Source organism: Microcaecilia unicolor, unplaced genomic scaffold (assembly GCF_901765095.1).
Source record: "Microcaecilia unicolor unplaced genomic scaffold, aMicUni1.1, whole genome shotgun sequence".
In the NCBI taxonomy this organism is placed as follows: Eukaryota; Metazoa; Chordata; class Amphibia; order Gymnophiona; family Siphonopidae; genus Microcaecilia; species Microcaecilia unicolor.
Genome location: NW_021963775.1, coordinates 142,244 through 150,284, shown reverse-complemented (window position 1 = coordinate 150,284; position 8,041 = coordinate 142,244). Strand labels below are relative to the sequence as shown.

Here is an 8,041-nt window from a genome sequence, read left to right as displayed (position 1 = left end):
AGTTCCTTGGGTCAGAACCTCTCTCCTGCAGGCTAGACACACCCATTTTTCATACCTCCTAAGCAGATTCATCCAGGGGCGTAGCCAGACTTTGGCGGGAGGGGTGTCCAGAGCCCGAGGTGAGGGGGCACATTTTAGCCCCCCACCACGGCGCCGCTGACCCTCCCCCACCACCATCACCATGGGCTACCTTTGCTGGCGGGGGACCCCAATCCCCGCCAGCCGAGGTCCTCTTCTTCCCGCGAAGGCTTCATTCTGTTTCTGACATCCAGACTCACAGAAACAGAATGAAGCCATCATGCAAGGCTTCGTTCTGTTTCTGTGAGTCTGACGTCCTGCACGGGAAGAAGAGGACCTCGGCTGGCGGGGATTGGGGTCCCCTGCCAACAAAGGCATTTTTTTGAGGGGGTAAGCAAACATGTGGACAATGGGGAGCCGGTTGATATTGTATATCTGGATTTTCAGAAGGCGTTTGACAAAGTGCCGCACGAAAGACTCCTGAAGAAATTGCAGAGTCATGGAATCGGAGGTAGGGTATTATTATGGATTAAGAACTGGTTGAAAGATAGGAAGCAGAGAGTAGGATTGCGTGGCCAGTATTCTCAGTGGAGGAGGGTAGTTAGTGGGGTCCCGCAGGGGTCTGTGCTGGGTCCGTTGCTTTTTAATGTATTTATAAATGACCTAGAGATGGGAATAACTAGTGAGGTAATTAAATTCGCCGATGACACAAAATTATTCAGGGTCGTCAAGTCGCAGGAGGAATGTGAACGATTACAGGAGGACCTTGCGAGACTGGGAGATTGGGCGTGCAAGTGGCAGATGAAGTTCAATGTTGACAAGTGCAAAGTGATGCATGTGGGTAAGAGGAACCCGAATTATAGCTACATCTTGCAAGGTTCCGCGTTAGGAGTTACGGACCAAGAAAGGGATCTGGGTGTCGTCGTCGATGATACGCTGAAACCTTCTGCTCAGTGTGCTGCTGCGGCTAGGAAAGCGAATAGAATGTTGGGTGTTATTAGGAAGGGTATGGAGTCCAGGTGTGCGGATGTTATAATGCCGTTGTATCGCTCCATGGTGCGACCGCACCTGGAGTATTGTGTTCAGTACTGGTCTCCGTATCTCAAAAAAGATATAGTAGAATTGGAAAAGGTACAGCGAAGGGCGACGAAAATGATAGTGGGGATGGGACGACTTTCCTATGAAGAGAGGCTGAGAAGGCTAGGGCTTTTCAGCTTGGAGAAGAGACGGCTGAGGGGAGATATGATAGAAGTGTATAAAATAATGAGTGGAATGGATCGGGTGGATGTGAAGCGACTGTTCACGCTATCCAAAAATACTAGGACTAGAGGGCATGAGTTGAAGCTACAGTGTGGTAAATTTAAAACGAATCGGAGAAAATTTTTCTTCACCCAACGTGTAATTAGACTCTGGAATTCGTTGCCGGAGAACGTGGTACGGGCGGTTAGCTTGACGGAATTTTAAAAAGGGGTTAGATAGATTCCTAAAGGACAAGTCCATAGACCGCTATTAAATGGAAAAATTCCGCATTTTTAGGTATAACTTGTCTGGAATGTTTTTACGTTGGGGGAGCGTGCCAGGTGCCCTTGACCTGGATTGGCCACTGTCGGTGACAGGATGCTGGGCTAGATGGACCTTTGGTCTTTCCCAGTATGGCACTACTTATGTACTTATGTACGGCGGCAGCAGGGGAGGGTCGGCGGCGGGAGGGGGGGGTCGAGAGGGGCGGCGGTGGGAGGGGGGTCGAGAGGGTTGTCGGCAGGGGGTCCAGGGCCAAATCTACCGGGGTCCAGGACCCCGTGGCACCACATAGGTACGCCACTGGATTCATCTCATGTTTCAAATTTTTTATCCCTCTCCTTCCTCCAGTCCCTTCCCAGAGCATCTCTATTCCCTGACACCATTCACATCTCCCCATCCCCTGGAACTCACAGACTGAACTACAATAGCAGTTCCACTTCCAGAAAGGCCCTGTGAGCTGCTCCACCACCTGCATGCACAACCTTGGAAGCTCAGCAGTCAGTTGCTCTACAGCCCCCAGAACCACATTTGCATATGGTGCTTCCTGTCCTCAATCTGAAAATCCCAAAGATTACATGCTGAGTAGGAAATCGGTGAGCCCAAAGGCAAGAATTCATATCAACCTACTGTAAACCCCCTAGTCGTGGAGCGGGTAAATTACAAGAATTAAAGAAATAAATATATAGGAATGTCACAGTTTCAAATAGGGTTCCCAAATAAACTCCATGCAGCCAAGGGATTTGACAAGAAAAAAAATATTAAATGGTTTATTAAATGATAAAATAAATAGAAACACTTGTTGGTTATGTTCCTTAATGTTGGTACCAATTATTAAAGTTTGCTAGTATTGCACAAAACTAGTGCAAGGTGTTAAATACTTTGTGATAAGGTTACAAAGGCAATAAAGGCAATAACATGTTCGAAACTACAATTACAGTTACCAAAACCCCAACCTCACTTCTGCAATAACACAAAACATTCCAAACATGTACACAGCTCTAATTAGTGTACTCAGATCTGATATATCTTTCAGTTTGTATGCACACAATAATGTTACCGGTATATCAAATCTTCGCTAGCATTGCTGCTCGCTTGCATTGGGTACCTTGGTCTTCTCCACATCCATGTCTCCTCGATTGGCGAGGTCAGCTCACTAGCTCAGGAACTCCAGGATACCTACTGCTCTGACTCAAAAAAACTCAAAAAAAGGAAAACCCTGACTCTATGTGCTCGGTGTGTGTACTAACCCCAATCAGTATGTTTTTTTGGCAAAGGACCTTGTGGGCTAACTAAATTCAAATAAAAAGATAAGCAGGGGAAATTCCTATTTAGCCCTCCCAAAGCACGACCCCCTTTTCTTGTACTTTGTTATACACCCACCCTCTACTCACACTGATGGACTGCTAAGCTAAATATCTTAAAGGCAGCAGGCTCTTAACTGCAGGCACTCACACTGGCAGACACTCTAAAAAAAGTTCCTTTGTCTGACTCTTCAACCCACCACGCCCTCTTACTGCTTCAGAGTGTGTGTGAAAATGTTTTTTTTTAAACCCTAACCAGGAAACTCACAACTTGTAACATTTTATGGTTAAAACATCAACAAAGAAAGTCAGAGCACACCTCTGGCATCTATTGCCCTGAGACCTCTGTATCTTCCTGTCCTCTGCAAGATGCCCCCCCCCCCCTCAGGGAAAAAGGGAGGGGAGACAAGGTAAAGGCTTCTTTTTTTTCTATATTTACACTTCTCCCGGGTACACAAATGTTGCCCCCAACATTTATCCTAACACTTCATCATACCACATCACATTCACAGGTTTTAGGTCAGGCCCACCACAGTAATGCTCCTCCCCCCATTACTCTGCCTGTCTCAATACAGGTAGTTGTTGTCTGACAGATACCTGGAAGGGTTCCCTTTATTTGATCGGGAGGACCTCCTGGGGGGATACAGGTATTCATGAGGGCCAACACCAGCCTCCTCTCCTATTACTTCGGGTTCTACTTCCCCCTCCACATCAGGCTCCATCCCTAAATCTGGCACTTCCCTGTTTGGGACTGTATCTTCCCTGCCAACGTAAGTACCAGGCTCTCCCAACAATAAATACAGTACACTGTCATTTTCATTGTCACCATTCTCACTATCACCAATATCTGGTATCTCAGGTAACCCCAAGGTGGACCCTAAATCACACATGGTATTGGGTAACACCTTCACATGGTTTCTGTGCACTACTTTGACGGGACCACCTTCCTCACGGACAACTTTGAGGCTACTTCCCCTAGGTTCGTTCACCTGGTCTATCACGTATATTCTGTCATCCCACAGGTCCTGAATCTTGTGGCGGCCGGCAAACCTCTGGACTCGCAGCAACACCCTGTCTCCTTTTCTTCAGTAGGGCCCCCTTGGCCCCCTTTGCTCTCCGGTCGTAGCACCTCTTCCGGGTCTGCCCCTTCTTCTCAGCCACCTGTCTGGTGATTTCCCATGACAAGGCCATCTTGTCATGATGTTGTTTGACCCAGTCATCCAAGTTCGTTGCGGTGCCATCTTCTCCTCTGGCAAACACATCTGAGAACATTCGTGGATCTCTCCCAAACATGAGGTAGAAAGGGGTGTAGCCTGTCGATTGGTGAACCTGACTATTGTAGGCAAGCATCAGTTCAGGTAGGTAGTCACCCCAATGTCTCTTCTTGGAGGGTGGTAGTGCTCTCAGCATCTCGTGTAGGGTTCGATTGAAGCGCTCACACTGCCCATTACCTTGAGGGTGATAGAGCGTTGTTCGGCTCTTTCTTATTCCATATAACTGGCAGAGGTTCTTGATCACCCCCGATTCGAAAGCCCGGCCCTGGTCTGAATGTAGTCGTTTTGGGGCACCATAGTGGATTATCCAGTGTTCGACTAGGGCTCTGACGGCAGTCAATGCAGTCTGGTCTCTAGTAGGGACTGCCACAGTATACCGGGTGAACATGTCAGTTATAATCAGAACAGTTTCAACCCCACTATCTTCTGGTTCCAGAACTGTGAAGTCTAGTGCAAGGACTTCTAATGGGTATGAAGTCTTGAAACAATTTAGAGGGACCTTCTCTCTGGGTGCCACATCTCTTGCCAAGAGACAGCGTTTACAGTCTCGTCCCCACTTTCGGATATTATCATGCATTTGTAACCAATAATATTTTCTTTGGATCAGGGCCGTGCTAACATGGTAAGCGGGGTAAGCATGGCAGGGGGGCGCCATCCTCTGGGGGGCGCCACCGCACCATGCTTACCTTGCCCTCCTGCTCCCATTGCCCAACTGCCCGCCCTCTTCTCTCTCTCAACATCCCTTTCCTTGTTGACGTCAGAAGAAGGGGGGACACTGAGCAAAGGGAAGGCTAGACACGTCGGGAGCACCGCCTCCTTCACTGACGCTGCGCCTGCGCTGCCGGACGGAGGTAAATTTAAAAGAAAAAAAAAAGGAAAGGGATGTTGGGGGGGGGAGAAGAGGGCGGGCAGTTTTGGGACATGGGAGTCTGCAGGGGGGGCGCCAGAGACCCTAGGCACGGCCCTGCTTTGGATGGCTCTTGTCACTGCCTCCTCAGCTCTGTGTCTCATTTCATCATGGTAGGTGGACAAGATTTCTGCTTTTAAACACTCTGGGACTACTAACTGATCAATTTGCTCTTGGTCTCTGGGGTTCTTAATCACTCTGTATAAGAGGCCATCTTTCAACTTCAGTCTCTCTCGCATTTTCCAAAACTTTTTGCTGTCTTCGGACCAAGTCTCAAAATTTTCTATCCTGGCACTCAAAAGAGCTTCAATTATGGGGTTTAAGTGAGATCAGACAGGTAGAACACTTCAGACTCTGGTTCTCTCACAGGAGGGTTATTGGCTCCAGCACAGATGTTTTGGCTTTGGGCTTGGAACCGCTGCTGAATCTCGTTGGCCTCCCAGGATTCAGCACCACCATCTCCCCCAGCCTCTGATTCGTGTAGTCAGGACAATATGTCAGCATTGGTATTCTGTCTGTCTACCAGGCTTATATTGCACCTCAAAGCTGAAGTCAGCCTTAGTCTTCTTCAGCACCAGTCTCCGGCGCATTCGCTCACTTTGCTGATCTGTACTGTGAGACTCACAAACGTAGAGGCTCGGGTAGTCTATTCCAGGCGTAAGGTGCAGCGACATAAAAGGAACGGAGTTTGGAATTAGCAGTAGAGGAGAAGGGGACAGATAAGAGAGATTTATCTACAGAACGGAGTACCCGAGAGGGGGTGTAGGGAGAGACAAGAGTGGAGAGGTACTGGGGAGCGGCAGAGTGAATGCACTTATAGGTCAATAAGAGAAGTTTGAATTGAATGCGTAAACTGATAGGAAGCCAGTGAAGTGACTTAAGGAGAGGGCTAATGTGAGCATAGCGACTCTGGCGGAAAATGAGTTGCGCAGCAGAGTTTTGGACTGATTGAAGAGAAGAGAAATGGCTAAAAGGGAGGCCGGTGAGAAGCAGGTTACAATAATCAAGACGAGAGGTGATGAGGGTGTGGCTAAGGGTTCTGGTAGAGTGCTCAGAGATGAAGGGATGGATTTTGCTGATGTTATAGAGAGAGGTTTTGGCAATCTGCTGAATGTGAGCAGAGAAGGAGAGAGAGGAGTCAAAGATGACCCCAAGGTTACGAACTGATGAGACAGGGAGAATGATAGTGCCATTCACAGAAATAGAGAAAGGGGGGAGAGGAGAGGTAGGTTTAGAGAGAAAGATGAGAAGCTCGGTTTTGGCCATGTTAAGTTTCAGTTGACGTTGAGACATCCAAGCAGCGATATCAGATAGGCAGGCCGAAACATTGGTCTGGATCCTGGTTGAGATTTCGGGGGTAGAGAGGTAGATTTGGGAGTCATCAGCATATAGATGGTACTGAAAGCCATGGGATGATATCAGAGAGCCAAGGGAAGAAGTGTAGATAGAGAACAGGAGAGGACTGAGAACAGAACCCTGAGGCACACCGATTGGTAGAGGGATAGAAGTGGAAGAGGATCCACCAGAGTGTACACTAAAGGTGTGAAGTGAGAGGTAGGAGGAGAACCAGGAAAGAACAGAGCCCTGGAATCCAAATGAAGACAGCGTATCAAGGAGTAGGCTGTGATCAAGTGTCAAAAGTGGCGGATAAATCGAGAAGGATGAGGATAGAATAGAGACCTTTGGATTTGGCCAGGAATAGGTCATTGGAAACTTTAGTAAGTGCAGTTTCAGTTGAATGAAGAGGGCGAAAACCAGATTGGAATGGGTCAAGAACAGCTTGAGATGAGAGAAAGTCAAGGCAGTGGTGGAAAGGAAGGGGAGGAGGGAGATGGGTTGATAGTTGGAAGGACAGGTAGGGTCAAGTGAAGGCTTCTTCAGGAGCGGTGTGACCACAGCATGTTTGAAGGCATCAGGAACGGTCGCAGTGGAAAGAGAGAGATTGAGGATATGACAGATAAAAGGGGTGAGAGTAGGAGAGATGGTGTTAAGAAGGTGAGTAGGAATGGGATCAGAGGAACAGGTAGTTTGTTCTTCTTTAAGTGCTTTGAAAATGAGCCTCAAAGTATGCTATAAAGTGCAGTTATTTTAACATTTTTACTGCTGTAAATGCTTAACTCCTATATCCAGGTTAATCTTGCTGTACAGTGCCTTGGGTGAATTTATTCAAAAAGGCAATAAATAATGTAATAAATGTTATAAGCAAGTACAGTCACAGCTAATGAGCAACCAATCTGACTATTCTGTACCATCACAGCTAATAAGCAGCCAATTAGAATCTTTCTACTGTACAGTCACAGCTAATGAGCAGCCAATTAGAATCCATCTACTGTACAGTCACCGCTAATGAGCAGCCAATGAAAGTCTTTTTATACTACAGTTAGAACTCTCCAGTAATCCGGTTAATTCCATGATGTAATCATAACTAATGAGCAGCTAATTAATGTGCCCTGGAGGTGCCTTTACAGTACCTCCCTGCTTAATGTTGCTTATAGTGATCTCATCAGATGAATCTTTTATTTTTCTGTTAAAGATTGATTCTCTTCTGTATTTATTGGTCTTATTCAGTGATCGAGGAGCTTTTTGGCACAGACTCTCCATGGATGACTGAAGACAGCTGATCCCTGTTCAGCATAGTGATCTTCCTCCATTTCTGCTGGCACACGAAGGACCTCATTCTCTAGACACTTCTCATGATTCTGCTGTCCCTTGTATCATAGTAACATAGTAGATGACGGCAGAAAAAGACCTGCACAGTCCATCCAGTCTGCCCAAGAAGATAAATTCATATGTGCTACTTTTTTATTTGTACTGTCCTCTTCAGGGCACAGACTGTATAAGTCTGGCCAGCCCTATTCCCGCCTCCCACCACCAGCTCTGGCACAGACTGTATAAGTCTGCCCAGCACTATCCTCGCCTCCCAACTACCAGTCCCGCCTCCCACCACCAGCTCTGGTACAGACCGTATAAGTCTGCCCAGCACTATCCCCGCCGCCCAACCACCAGCCCCGGCACAGACC

The 8,041-nt window shown here is 47.4% G+C and overlaps 1 long non-coding RNA gene across 1 annotated transcript; it reads left to right on the top strand.

Annotated features, from left to right (window-relative positions):
* The first annotated feature begins 963 nt into the window (after positions 1 to 963).
* LOC115459621 lies at positions 964 to 7,738 on the top strand. Its single transcript, XR_003940308.1, has 3 exons — positions 964 to 973; positions 3,246 to 3,250; positions 7,659 to 7,738. It is a non-coding gene; the product is annotated as an uncharacterized LOC115459621 (long non-coding RNA).
* The last annotated feature ends 303 nt before the right edge of the window (positions 7,739 to 8,041 follow it).